Below are 14,685 nucleotides of genomic sequence, written 5' to 3'. Positions count from 1 at the left end.
TAAACCACAAAATCTGTTGAGTTTATTATAACTGGGAGAACAAAGTCGATACAATCAACCAGCCTTTCCAATATAATTCCACCTAGCTGCTTCACCAATTCGCACTAACGGTGCGGTTAGATCGCACTGCCTACCAATACTAATTATTAGCAAACCTTGCGATCTATTGGTAGCGCTTTTGCGAAAACCCGGTTTTCGCATTTGGTATACCTGCCCTGTATACCGTCGTTCAGTTGGGCAATCCGCCTCGTCAGACAGCAACTGAGCACAATGAATAATAAACAGTGTATCTACGTTACAAAATCACACACTATACACCTTTTCTGCGCAGAAAATCAAAAAGTTCCCAACAACAGTAATAATATCTCAGAGGCTTTCACAAGTAATTATATTATGCACATATAATAACTATCAAGACGATTGTTTAACCACGGGGCAAATCTACCGGAAGTTCGCGTACGCACAGCAGGAAATACACATACGCAAAGCAATGTAATACGGTTAAAACGCACAATGCCAAAAAAGAAACAGTTTTCTTTTTTGTCCCTAGGTTCTAGTTAGCGTGCCCTAGATAATGCAAAACGGACATTCGGTTTCACAACACAGAGTAAAATTCAGGTTTTGAACATATTGCGTTCTTACCCGTATATGACGCGTCTCCACCCTTTGTTGCGGAAGCGAAATCCGTTGGCCTTGAGTATCATCGGCAACGAAACCTCCAAAGCTCACGAGCCCCCAAATTGTTATGTGCGTATTGTCGCTAACCAATAACGATTGTCGAACCTCGATTTGTGTTTAAAACGCACAAAGATTTATTCGCAAATAGTAGAATAATATGCTCAAGCGAAGTGATAATAAATACAGCCGTTACTTATTGCAGACGCTCTGGATCCAGTGTGCAGCATTCAATCCTGAAGTCTGGGGACAAGATGTCTGAACACTAGATGTGAAGCTGCTGCTTATATACACACAAAAATACAGTAACACAATGAAGATGGTATAGCTTGCATCTATTGGTCCAGGTCTCAGGAAGGTCCAAGGGGTTGTCAATCATTGGCTAGTTCATCCTAAGGAATCCAAAGGAGGGGGTCACCTCTCCAGGGGGTATGCTCGGTTCTTCCCGCCAAGATTCCTTAGTCTTAAGTAGTTCATAATTCCCTATCATTCATAACTTGTGTATACACTCTGCGATTCCTTCGCAGAGTGAACCAAACAGTAGGATATGTAAAGAGGTTTATTATGATACCACTCAAGATGTGATTCCTTCAACCTGTTCCGTGTATTTCACTAATATGCATGTAACTCTAATATAACATATAAATACTACTATATTTCGACATAACTGACTATGTGTTGCAACTACCATTAATGTGTACTATTTTATTAGTATGCGTGTTTGTGCGAATGTATGGTAAAAGACCAATTACTGTTGCTGCCACATGTAGTGGATGCGTATGCCCTTTCACGCCGTAGCGTGCCCTTGTATGTCATAGCGTACCGTACGCATCTTTTCAGACAAAGACAACCAAGTTTGCTCGACTTTAATTGAAGTGACTTTATCCAATTTGCTGACTTCGACAGCAGTTTGGCGCGAGTCTTGCAGCAGCTCTCAGGGCGGGAGTGCTTTCAGCCCTTACAAGGGCTCCCCGTCGGCGTCTCCGGCGCTGCCCTCTTCTTGTCTTCTGGGCGGGGAGCGCTCTTAGCCCTTACAATGGCTCCCCGCCGATGTCTCCTGCAGTGATTGACAGTGGCAGGAGAGCTCCTTGCCCTGACAAGGGCACCCTGCCACTTCCGGCATCCTCTGCTTGATCCACCGCTCCGGACATCCCATGACGTCCTCTTCTCACTGCTCCGCCAGACTTCTGACAAAATGGCACCGCCCAGTGGCTTATATAACCGCCGGCGCGATGTCATCAGTGGGCGCTGCCACGAACGCTCATTGGCTCACCGCGGCGCCAATCTTTTGAACAGCCGGAGGTGAGCCGTGATTGGCTCTCTCATCCGGCCGCCGATTGGCCAGCGGGGGAAGGCGAGCCCTGATTGGCTCATCCTCCCTCCGCTGCCAAAATCTGAGGAAGAAGAAAAATACTTAACAACGCGGGAATGGTAAGTAGGACTCCTCTTCTTTCTTCGCTCTCTTCGTGGGCACAGCGGCAGCCTCCATCTTTGCCCTCTTCACGGGCACAGCATCCGCGGGGCACATCTCTACAATATAATTCACTGACTTTCATCAATGACGGCTTCCCCAAGCCTTTGTGTGAGAGCCTATATAGCAAGAATCTCAGGATGACAATAACAGATTACATTTTTTAAACAATATTTAATTATTGATAAAAAAATATATAAGCTCTAGAAGTTTGGTGAATAACCCAAGTGTTAAATAAATTTCACAAACATATAAAAGTAAACAATTGATTAAACATACAGTAAGGCGGCTTCTTATCCTTGAAGCACCTGTTTGTTAGAGCAATACGTAAAAAATAAAACATAAAACAGAAGCACCAAACATGTAATATGTAATACATATTTGTGAAAGCCTATTTAACAAGAATCTCAGGATGGCAATAACAGAGTAAAATATTTAACCAATGTTTTATTATTCAATACATGAACAGCAATGTGTACATTTCTATAAACACCAACCCAAAACAAGATTAGGTCCTAATTGTCACGGTCGTCTGTATTTCTTGATCCGATTCGGGACCCTTGGGACTAGCTGGAGCAGGACTGAAACAGAACCTAGCAGCCTGAATGATCTTCCTGCTCATGTTCTTGCTGAATGTAGAATATAGCAGGGGAATGAGCAGTCTGGAAATGCTGACAGGAACAGAGCACTTGGTAATACTGACAGGAACAGAGCACTTGGTAATACTGACAGGAACAGAGCACTTGGTAATGCTGACAGGCACAGAGCACCTGGTAATGCTAACAGGAACAGAGTACTTGGTAATGCTGACAGGAACAGAGCATTTGGAAATGCTGACAGGAATAGAGCACTCGGTAATGCTGACAGGAACAGAACACTTGCTAATGCTGACAGGAACAGAGCACTTGGAAATGCTGACAGGAACAGAGCACTTGGAAAAAACAAGAAGACAAGAGGTAATTCCAGAAGAAGACGGAGGACAGGAATGTTGCAGATGACCATAAGGGACCCAGGTAGTCGTGATATGACAGCGGCGGATGAGGTACGTGCAGCCAAGATCCCGATGTGTGACACTAATGACATGTCTTCCACTATATTATTTCAATGATGGGTTCAGAAATCACTGTAGATGTTTTAATAACAGATCGGAAGTATTTAAAGCCTGGAGACTGTAAGGTGCACAGTTAATAATTTAGTATTATTATTTCCTTTTATTTATATGGTGCCACAAGATTTTTGCAGCGCCATACACAATACAAATAGTATACCATACAGGGAAAACAGTACAAAACAATAAACCATTAGAACCATGACTTCAGAGGCTCCAGGCATTGCAACTATAGCGAAGTCGGAGCAGAAGAGTGGGTAGGGAGACAGGAGGGAAGAGGGCCCTGCTCATAAGAGCATACATCCTAAAGGGAGGGCAAATAGACGGCTGGAACAAAGGGAGTCAGAGGTGGGGAACAGGCACAGGAGGAGCGAGGTGATGAGAGAGAGCATGGAGAGAGGGTTAAGTGGGGGAAAAGGTGAGTTTTGAGTGCCCATTTGAAGGAGCACAGATTGGGGTACAATTAGATAGAGCGTCGGAGGTCATTCCAGTGCAGGGGGGCAGCTTGGGAGAAGTATTGGATTCTGTAATGGGATGAGGTGATCAGAGTGGAGGAGAGGCGACAGTCATTGGCCGACCGCAGAGAGCGGGAGGGAGTGTCAATGAAGAGGAGACTGGAGAGATAAGGGGCAGTAGATTGGTAGAGGGCATTCTAGGAAAGGGTAAGAAGTTTAAAAAGGATTCTGTAGGGTAAAGGGAGCCAGTGTAAGGCAAGGCAGAGTGGGGAGGCAGAAGAGGAGCGTTGAGAAAGGAAGATAAGTCTTGCAGCTGTACTGATTAAAGAACAAAGGGGGTGAGGTGGGAACGTGGAAGGCCAGTGAGAAGGATGCAGTAATCTAGTTGGGAAATGATGAGTGCATGGACAATGGTTTTGGTTGCATCCTGAGATAGGAAGGGCCGGATGCGGGCAATGTTGCATAGTTGGAAGCAACAGAATTGGGCAAGGGATTGAATGTGGGGGGTAAAGAGAGAGAGGAGTCAAGGGTGATCCCCAGGCAGCGGAGTTGGGGGACAGAAGAGATGATGGTATTGTTAACAGTGATGGAGAGATCCAGGTGGGATGAGGATCTAGATGGAGGGAAAACAATGAGTTCAGTTTTTGCAATGGTAATTTTAAAAAAGTGTGAGGACATCCAAGAGAAGATGGCGGAGAGGCAGTCGATACACGAGAGCAGGGCCGCCTTCAGAAATCATAGGGCCCAGTATGGGCCCTCTGTGTCTCCCGGGTCACCCCCATTGAGCACCCCCCCGCAACACATACTTACCTGGGGGCCCGCTGTCTTGCAGTCCGCTGGTCTCCGCTGATGTCTTCAGCCTGGCTGTCGCCGTGACAGCCAGGCTGAAGACATCAGCGGAGACCAGCGGACTGCAAGACAGCGGGCCCCCAGGTAAGTATGTGTTGCGCTGTTGTACCGGGCCCTCTGGTGAGCCTGGGCCCGGTAAAACAGTACCCCCCGTACCCCACTGATGGCGGCATGAGAGAAGAGGGGGGTTGGATGAGAAGATGAGACGTAAAGTTGAATATCATCGGTGTAAAGGTGATATTGAAGATTTGACTATGTATTCATTCACATTTGTGCAGAGTACCATAAATTCTAAATATAATATACTGTATACGGTATGCTGCATGTACAGTAGATATGTTTATTCAACTGTCTGTAGTATTCCATTACAATCTATTTAAAACTTGAGAGTAAGTACATATATAGCATGCAATATTAAGGAAATTAAAGACTGGAATGCACTATCAAAATATATGAAACAACAATTACAAAGAATTTTGAATACTGAAAAATGCAAAGCAGTGAAAAGAAATCCAATAAAGATAGTGTGTTCTAAATTTAGTTTTATGAATCATTTTATATTTGAATTGTTTGAAGAATTGCTACCATTTCCTGCTTCAGTGTTCAATATCATACGAGCAACTGACAACAAACTTTGCACATTAACAGTTGAGTCACAGTTCATCTTATTTCAGACTTTCAATTGACCCTTGCGTACAAACCTTTTTCTCTATTTTGAGTATGAGGCATGAATATATACCAACAGTGGTGGTGGCCCAAGACAGTAGAGGGCACCATAGTACTTACTGCCAGTTTGTAACAATTTACTGACAGACATTTTTAGTAACATATTATTAAATTATAAATCATATCAGTCAGTACAATTAGTCACATTTACAGGACAAGAAGATTCAGAGATTGAATTTATTGGTGAGTGCTATATATAATTTAGTATTGCCATTTTATTACTTACTCTTTGCCTATCAGATTGTTGACAAGAAAGTATGTATAATCTATGGTCATGTAGGTATATCATATCATTCTATTGTCAGTCATTGAGTCTGAATACAAGAATCCCTACAACAGCTGTTATGTCAGTTCCCTAGTGTTGTATAAAGACAAAACACAACTTGTTTAATGGAAGGATTCATATTTTTTTCAAATGTGTTAAAAAAAGTTATGCTCAAACTTAACCTTTATTTGTACTGCTCTTTTGGGAAAAGCTTGATATGCTCTACTTTTGGAAATCATTGCAAGTTATCCTTAATGTTTAAAAAAAAAATGGGGGCATAGGGGTGCACTAATCTAATATTTGCCTTGGGCACTCTAGTGCCTTAAAGAAGAGTAGACCTTTAGAAGAGTAGATTTTCTCAGAAATATCCCAGCTTTCTATTGATCTTTTTTAGTAAACTTTCCTAAGACCATACGCATTTAATGCCAATGCAGATTCCTCTGTACTGAAATCAATTTAGCTATTTAGTTACTATAAATTGTATTTCTTCAGAATCCTGGACTTGCTGGTCCTAATGCCTCTTGATCAAAGGCTGAATGACATAAAAGTGTTATCAGATTGGCACACGTCCTATCAGACAGGTACATGTTGGCAGTTATTCACTCCACTGACGGCATAGTGACAAATGTTATGATGTGGCCTGGGGTCATCTTGTCTATTTAAGCTATAAAAATAATTATTTACCATTTACTGATATTATTACAATACTACTATTGTTCACTGCTTTAAAGCAACAGTAGCACACAAGATAAAATCTGTCATTATTCTGTATTAACCTATGGGGCTGATAAACAGTTTTACTGAAAAGACAAGATTGTGGTCTGGGACATATAGATTGAATTTTCCAAGAAATTTACGACCAATCAGGTGCTGGCTGGACTGGGGGGCATCTTCCCCCAGGGCCAGTCCCATAGTGTGCTACCTTGGGCTTGGTCACTCGGCTACCTGTGATATTTTTCCTTTAAAATGTTCCTAATAGCCTGCTGAGCTGCGTCTCGCTACCCAGGCTAAATTTTGTCAGCCAGCGCCTGTGAACAACGACACATATGTCATTAGGAAAGGATTATATAACTTATTTGTTTAGTGATTACCGATATGTTAAAAACATCACATACCACAAAGACAATCTAATGTGAGAATATCCTACCAGGATTTCCTGTATCAGCATTGATCACACAAACATTATTTTCTCCTTTCCTAATGGTCAATTTAATTGCTGAACAATCAGATCTATATTTCGTCAATGGGTCTTTACCCCTTTTACTAAGATGTCCTCACCTCATTCCATGCAGCAGGTCTGTGTCCCCCCCACCACCACAACCTATTATCTTATAACAGGCATCAGTCAAAGAAGAGGATGAGGAACAAGTACATTCAAGCATTGAAGGACTTCTTCTATACTAGGCATTCAAGCCTCTATTACAGAACATGTGTACTGAATGGGCCCTTGGTTGGATGGTTGTGGCTCCTGTCTGCCACATTCAATACACACTTCCCATTCTACACAGACTAAGGGCTAGATTTACTAAGCTGCGGGTTTGAAAAAGTGGGGATGTTGCCTATGGCAACCAATCAGATTCTAGCTGTCATTTTGTAGAAGGTATTAAATAAATGAAAACTAGAATCTGATTGGTTGCTATAGGCAACATCCCCACTTTTTCAAACCCGCAGCTTAGTAAATCTAGCCCTAAATCTCCCACTCAGTCTTTGTTCCCAGCACTGAGCTCTCAGCTGCTCTCTCTCTCTTTTGGCACTAAACAGAAGCTATTATGGAGTATCAATAGTTGTCCAATTGCTCTGTAAGGCAGGTCATACACACATATCTTGCAATTTTCTTTTACTCCGTTGTGTTCATATTATTTTCTTTTAACATTTTTTCTATATGGAGGTTAAAACATAACATCTTTTTACAGCATACCCAAGTAAATGCTGTTTTTCAGGATAGTTTTATTGAGTTTTGGTATCATATCGGATAAAATATGTTAATTAGAGACAAATAGAGTTAAAACAAGATCATGGAGTAGGTTAAAGATAATTAATTGACCTTGAATATTATAATACAGTAAACTTACTGGAGGTCATTTACAAATCACATCTGATGCAGAAGCAAAACATCTTGGTTCTGAATGTTTTTGCCCTCTTTCATTCTTCCTGGCATTTTTTCTGTACCCACTTTTTATTGCAAAAAATGTTTATTGAAGTATATGTAAAATATATATATATATATATATATATATATATATATATATATATATATAAATCATGATATCTGGTGCAAAATTCAAGCCGTTTATCGCAATATAAAAGGCTGTGCATGGAAAGAAAAAGTCCCTTTACTATAATCTCGTTGCATAAAATGAAATATTGTTTGTGCACTGCCCCGCAAAATGAGAATCAACACTGCGCCTATTTTGTACTGTAGTTGGAAAGCTTTCACTCCAGTGTCCAGCTCTGCTTGTGCAAATTGCTGCTCTAAGGCAAACACAGCCATCTTGCTCCTTAAACCTAGGTGCACTGGCTTAAATCTAGGCATGCTTGTCCGAAGAACCTTTTGCACTTTGATTTGGCTTTTTGCACTTCATAATGGATCTAGATTATTGGGCACCTCTGGCCCTAGGTAATAGCCCAACATCTCAGAGCAAAGCTTAGTAAGTCATGGGCACCTCAATGAGAGGTTGGGATGCAAACACAACAACTTCTCTTTGTTAGATGTAGGTTCAGATAATAACTGCTCAGCCAGGTGACAGTCTATATACTTCTTATATTCTTCTTGACCTTTGGCCAATATATACACAGTAAAGACCTCAAGTATTCCCATTAAATAGTAAATACACATTTGCATACTAAAATGTGTACTAGTTTTTATGCTTAGAAAGGAGTAAAGGGGGGAGAGAAATGGCTGTCACGTGTAGGGCAAACACAGCAAGGGATTGTTAACATATATTGCGTCACATTCAGAGGTGGAAGCTGCCGTAGATATGCTTGACCCATGGCTCAATACACGTTCTGAAGATGATGGTGATCAGCAGCAACAGCAGCAGCAGGACAGCTCTTGCCAGTGTTAAAAAACTAAAAGAATTAAAAAAAACAAAAAGAAACCAGAAATTAAATATTAAAAAATACTAAAAAAAAATAATGATAATGAAGTTCCTTAGCAGTGGATAATGTAATTCTCAGTCGTGAATAACCATCAAATAAACCTTATTTTCAATCAGTTCAAATAAAGTCAATTTGCTATTCTGAGGCCTGATGGACTTTTTTTTGCAATGTGTAAATTATTTATAGCTTTAATCATATAATAATAATGCTATAACATTGTTCTGTAGTAGTTACTTTTTCACAGTTTGCATAACTGCTATTTTTAGAAGCTGTAAACACGGAGACAAGAGGATAACTTGACTGCTTTCTAAATCCAACGGAAACAATGACAATATGTTAAGACAGTTACAAAACTGTACACATAGTAAATACCTTAGTGTCACGGTATATATCTTTATTATATCTACAGATCAGTGGGGAATTTTGCATCGTTATTTGTCATACACATATTGTTTCCTTGTTCCTTTTCAGATAAAGAAACAAACAAACAACCTGTTGATTCACACAGGGAGGATTACAAAGTTAAGTCTAAGGGCTAGATTTACTAAGCTGCGGGTTTGAAAAAAAAATGGGGATGTTGCCTATAGCAACCAATCAGATTCTAGCTTTCATTTATTTAGTACCTTCTAGAAAATGACAGCTAGAATCTGATTGGTTGCTATAGGCAACATCCCCACTTTTTCAAACCTGCAGCTTAGTAAATCTAGCCCTAAATGTGTTATCATGACTTGTGTACAATGCTGCAGCAATATATGTTTTCAGCTTTAGTCAGAAACGTATACAACTTTTGTTAAAGTAACTCTATCATCTAATGTGTTAAGTAAGGATTTGACTGGGTGGCAAAAGCTGCTGTTATAATTACCATTAATATTCACTCCATAAAGCACAGTGGCAGGGATACCTCCTTTAAACTATCAGAATGCTTTGAATCTGTTCCACCCTTCTCATGTTAGAGCCACTGATTAGCTAGGAAACCACAGCAGGAAAGGAAGGAAGGAAAGGGAGGGGAAATGCAAGAAATATGTAAGACAAATAACTAATAAATATAGAAGCATTAAATATAACAAGCATGTTGGTGTCTTCCTGTCCACACATCTCATGGTGGTGTATATGGCACTGCTAGAATAGTGTGCCACGTGAGAAGAAGCCAGTACCCCAACATGAAGTCAAGACGCAGTTTTTACAGGCCCTGGAGGTGCAGGGGCTACATTTGAGGATGAAAGATGCTGAACTGCGTTAGAAAAATGACTAACTGACATTGGAGAATACACTATGTTAATAAAAAAACTTGCATGCAATATCTTATATAAACAATCGGAATATCGTATCAGCACAGTGGCGTCATTTTGAAAGAGGTAAATTTCACGATCGCCATTTCTCTGATGGTCATGCAGATATCAGCGACAGTGTGGATCTTAAGCGGTGTAATAACACCATTTTGGTGGATAGAAGAAGTGAGCACCTTATCTAGGGAACGGGAGGCACGGGGTCCTTTCCCTTTTGGGAAGGGGCCAAGTACTAAGCCCACAGAACATTATTGCACTGCACTGGGTGATTTGGAGTCATGCACCTCCGACGCAAGGGTTGGGCGGTTCCCTTTACCCCAAGGTTGGAGAAGCTTCCCCCGGGGGACTGTTTCTTCAGCTCCCCCCAGAAGGAGGGATGACTTAGGGAGAGGATTTCCAATGCAGGTCTATACCCAAACCCTTACAAAAAAACGTGACAAAACAAAGACATCAACCAAAAGAGTGAAAAAGTGCTAAGTGTTTATAAATAATAAGTGCCATAAGCCCACTGACTTTTGGACAGAAATATAAAATTTTTCTTGCACTCAGCCAAAGTCTAGGACATAGGAAAAATGGTGCTGCCTGAATTTAAAGGTGCATGGTGCAAAGTGCCTTACTCTGTGCACAGGTGCCTTTCTCTCCACCGTGCATTTTCAGGCACCCCTGGCTCAGGCAGCACTGGGGGCACATAGCACCTTGGGCTTCAAGCAGTCAGCCTCTTGGCCAGAGGACCAGGTGACTGCTCATCGCCTGCAGCTGGCACCTTTAAGTCCCACTGCGTACATGGGAATCTACACCTGATCTTAACCAAAAGGCTGAGAAGCTGCCTCTACGGCAAAGGCATACCTCCCAACTATCCCGATTTAGGCGGGACAATCCGCCTAAAATTGTTGTATGAGCGCAACAATTGCATGGTTTAGCAAGGGATGGACAAGTGATTGAGAAGCACAAAAAACGCCCGCAGGCGCAGATTGGACAGCAGCCGCGGCGCTGTTAAAGAAGCGTCTGCGGCAGTGCTGTATTGTAGTACAATACAGCATTGCCGCGGACGCTTCTTTGACGTGCCGCGGCTGCTTTCCAATCTGCGCATGCCCGCCCTCTCTAATTTTTTTTTTTTGGGGGGGGGGGGGGGGAACCCCCCTTAAAAATCCTGCGTTTGCCCCTGCTGATAGTTATTACTGTTATGCATTTTCTACAGTAATATAACGTTACGACACTACTAGCTATTTTAATCTTTACATTTTTAAATATATGTAAATATGGAAGGAATGTTAGCAGTTCGGGTTTTTTAAATTGTTGCACAGTAAGTGCATTGTGTAAAGGTTTAAATAATCCCAGTCTGTATCATCTATACATTTAAAATGACCCATATCCCTGACTGCAGACTGCTGTTAGTCCATAAGTATTGTTTCAAAAGTATAAACATTTAATTTATTATAATGCATTTCAAATGCACAGATAGGATTCCTATCTTAAAAGAGCTCAAGCAGGTTAGAGTTTAGAGATTACATGAGCGTGTACAGACTATTGTACTTGCTGAAAAAAACCCTGCTGTGTAAAGCTTGTTGAAAAAAAAAATCGGAAGACATCCAGAAACTAATCCCTGTCTGTTGTAAGGAAATAAAGGAGCTGCAGCTTCATATATACTGTAAGTGAACGGTGCTTTTATAGCTGTGTAGATATCAAAGGGGACTGAAGATATGCAACGTGCAACGTTCAATCCTTATTCAGAGAATGCTATTTATGCCATTTAATCCATTGCATCACATTGGTAATAATGCAAAAAGTGCTTAAATATTATTGGAACAATTCCATATATTTTAGACGAAAAAAAAAACTTTAGTCATTTAAATATTCTACTACTTTTCTGCTTAGTTATTTGAAAAATACATCATGTGACTGATTACTGTATGTAAACTTGCTGGAGGCGTCACATATCTTTGCTTTCAGATCAAAGTTGTAGATATGTCACAGATAATGTAGATATATCTAAGTAATTGTTTACAATGTTTTGTATCATTAACCTCTAGTCTGTGTACACAGTGGTGAAAAAGGTATTTCAAAGGAATAGATGTGATGTACCCTATACCTCATTCACATGTATTACCTGGGAAAACAGTAAAAATAAATTAAAACAAATGTGTTGTTTAGTCACATTTTAGTGATGCCTTTTTCCCCATGTGCTTTAATTTTATATATGTTGTACTTTTTCCACTAGCAGGTATTGTGCTGTTAACTTGCATTAATGCATGAGAGATAGGGGTACTTAATAATGATACGGACTCTGCCCCCCTGTCATTCCAGGAAGGATTTGCTCAACAATAGGAAGTGGCTTCTGCAGTTGACTGAATCTCCCCTCCCATCTCCAACTGTTTAAGGTCAGTTGTTTTCACTGTCAATGTGCGGTTTCCCACTCACAGTTCTCTCTAGCAGTAGTTACAGCTGGAACAACTTCTGAAGTGTTTAAGAGGGGTCTTGAGGGCTTACTGAAGTGAGTAAAGGCTGTTAGTGGTACCCAGATCTTCCAAAATACAGACAATATATGAATATAGTAACAAAGTGCTCTAAAAATAAAAAAAAAATGCTAAAGATAACCAAATCCTTTCCTTCTTGGAATGAAAGGTGTTTGACTCAAGTGGCACCCATGTAACTAACAGGTACTGAAATTGGTCATGTCACATTCTAAAATTTTAATAAATACAATTTTCATATATTTTTATGCAATGCTTGAATCCAGACCTTAAGAAATCATTAATCTGATTATTATTGCAGTTTTCAAATGTTAGTGGCTAAAAAGAGCTTTAACAGTGGATAAGTCTGAATGAATGGTAATTCTGATGTTGAGAGTCATAAATTATACCACAGTTTTCTAAAAATTATTCAGTTTATGGTGGTAAATGTTTGTTATTGTTTGAAGTACCCATGACATATTTTACATTTTTCCAAGTACCTTTAATGTGTCTAAATGTTACCAGGAAATGTCTAATTTATTTAAGGTTTAATCTAACAAGTGGAAGTACCACTTGTTTGATGCACCCCAGGGTGAGAAACAAACTAAAATAAATCAACCTTCTATGCAATTCATGATTGTAGATTTTATGACTTTAAACTAGAGATGAGCGCACTCGGATTTCCTGAATCCGAGCCCACCCGAACGTTGCCGATCCGAGTCGGATCCAAGACAGATCCGGGTATTGGCGCCAAATGAAAAATTGAAACCGAGGCTCGGAGTCATAATCCCGCTGTCGGATCTCGCGATACTCGGAACCTATAAATTCCCTGCTAGTCGCCGCCATCTTCACTCGGGCATTGATCAGGGTAGAGGGAGGGTGTGTTAGGTGGTCCTCTGTTCTGGTAGATCTCGTGCTCTGCTGTTTAGTTCTGTGCTGTGCTGTGCTGTGTTCTACAGTATCAGTCCAGTGGTGCTGTGTGCTGTGCTCTGTCAATTTTAAGTTCAGTGGTGCTGCTGGGTCCTGTGTGCTGTGTCCTCTTCAGTCCAGTGGTCCTGTGTCCTGTGCTCTGTGCGTCTAAGGGCATAGTTATTTCCCCAATATTCCCAAGTGTTTAAATTTTTTTAAAAAAGTTATAAAAAAAAATACAAAAAAATAATTAAAAAAAAATGTAATTACAACAAAATTTGCAAAACCAATCCTGCAGTATAAGCCCATTGGTACTGCAATATTACCAAGTTCACACATTCTGCAGTATCTTGTGCTACATATAATGGATAGCAAAAATTTGGAGGATAAAGTAGGGAAAGATCAAGACCCACTTCCTCCTAATGCTGAAGCTGCTGCTACTAGTCATGACATAGACCAGTGGTTCCCAAACTTTCTCAGCTCGAGGCACCCTTAGGGTCACCATAATTTTTCCAAGGCACCCCTAAGCAAAAATAATTTTTAAGTAGTTGGGTCAAAATGACGTAAGATGTATTTAGACCCCTTCACCATCACATTGTGCCCCTTTATCATATCACTCTGTATCCCCTTCGCCATCTCACACCCTGTGTCCCCCTCTTTGCCATCTCAAACTGTGTCCCCCTCTTTGCCATCTCACACCCTGTGTCCCCCTCTTTGCCATCTCACACCCTGTGTCCCCCTCTTTGCCATCTCACACCCTGTGTCCCCCTCTTTGCCATCTCACACCCTGTGTCCCCCTCTTTGCCATCTCACACCCTGTGTCCCCCTCTTTGCCATCTCACACCCTGTGTCCCCCTCTTTGCCATCTCACACCCTGTGTCCCCCTCAGCCTCTCTCTGCCCCCTTCAGCCTCTCTCTGCCCCCCATCAGCCTCTCTCTGCCCCCCATCAGCCTCTCTCTGCCCCCCATCAGCCTCTCTCTGTCCCCCATCAGTGTCTCTCTGTCCCCTTCAGTGTCTCTCTGTGTCTCCCTTCAGTGTCCCCCTTCAGCGTCTATCTGTCCCCCTTCAGCGTCTATCTGTCCCCCTTCAGCGTCTCTCTGTCCCTTTCAGTGTCTCTCTGTCCCCTTCAGTGTCTCTCTGCCCCCTTCAGCCTCTCTCTGCCCCCTTCAGCATCTCTCTGCCCCCTTCAGCCTCTCTCTGCCCCCTTCAGCCTCTCTCTGCCCCTTCAGCCTCTCTCTGCCCCCTTCAGCCTCTCTCTGCCCCCTTCAGCCTCTCTGCCCCCTTCAGCCTCTCTGCCCCCTTCAGCCTCTCTGCCCCCTTCAGCCTCTCTCTGCCCCCTTCAGCCTCTCTGCCCCCTTCAGCCTCTCTGCCCCCTTCAGCCTCTCTGCCCC

The 14,685-nt window shown here is 41.7% G+C and overlaps 1 protein-coding gene across 5 annotated transcripts in view; it reads left to right on the top strand.

The window, feature by feature from the left end:
- Positions 1 to 11,489: 11,489 nt before the first annotated feature.
- SORD (sorbitol dehydrogenase) overlaps positions 11,490 to 14,685 on the top strand; it is a 61,235-nt gene continuing 58,039 nt past the window's right edge. The window contains exons 1-2 of one of the 5 annotated variants that reach the window (XM_075208140.1): positions 11,490 to 11,586; positions 12,243 to 12,312. The gene's annotated coding sequence lies outside the window, so the exon portion shown is untranslated. Of the gene's footprint in view, positions 11,587 to 11,637; positions 11,706 to 12,238; positions 12,313 to 14,685 lie in introns of those variants that run through there. The other 4 variants (XM_075208136.1, XM_075208138.1, XM_075208137.1 and 1 more) reach the window with 4 other exon arrangements.

This window comes from Mixophyes fleayi, chromosome 4 (genome assembly GCF_038048845.1).
Source record: "Mixophyes fleayi isolate aMixFle1 chromosome 4, aMixFle1.hap1, whole genome shotgun sequence".
NCBI classification, from domain to species: Eukaryota; Metazoa; Chordata; class Amphibia; order Anura; family Limnodynastidae; genus Mixophyes; species Mixophyes fleayi.
The sequence above is the reverse complement of the archived record's forward strand: the minus strand, read 5'-3'. Positions and strand labels throughout refer to the sequence as shown.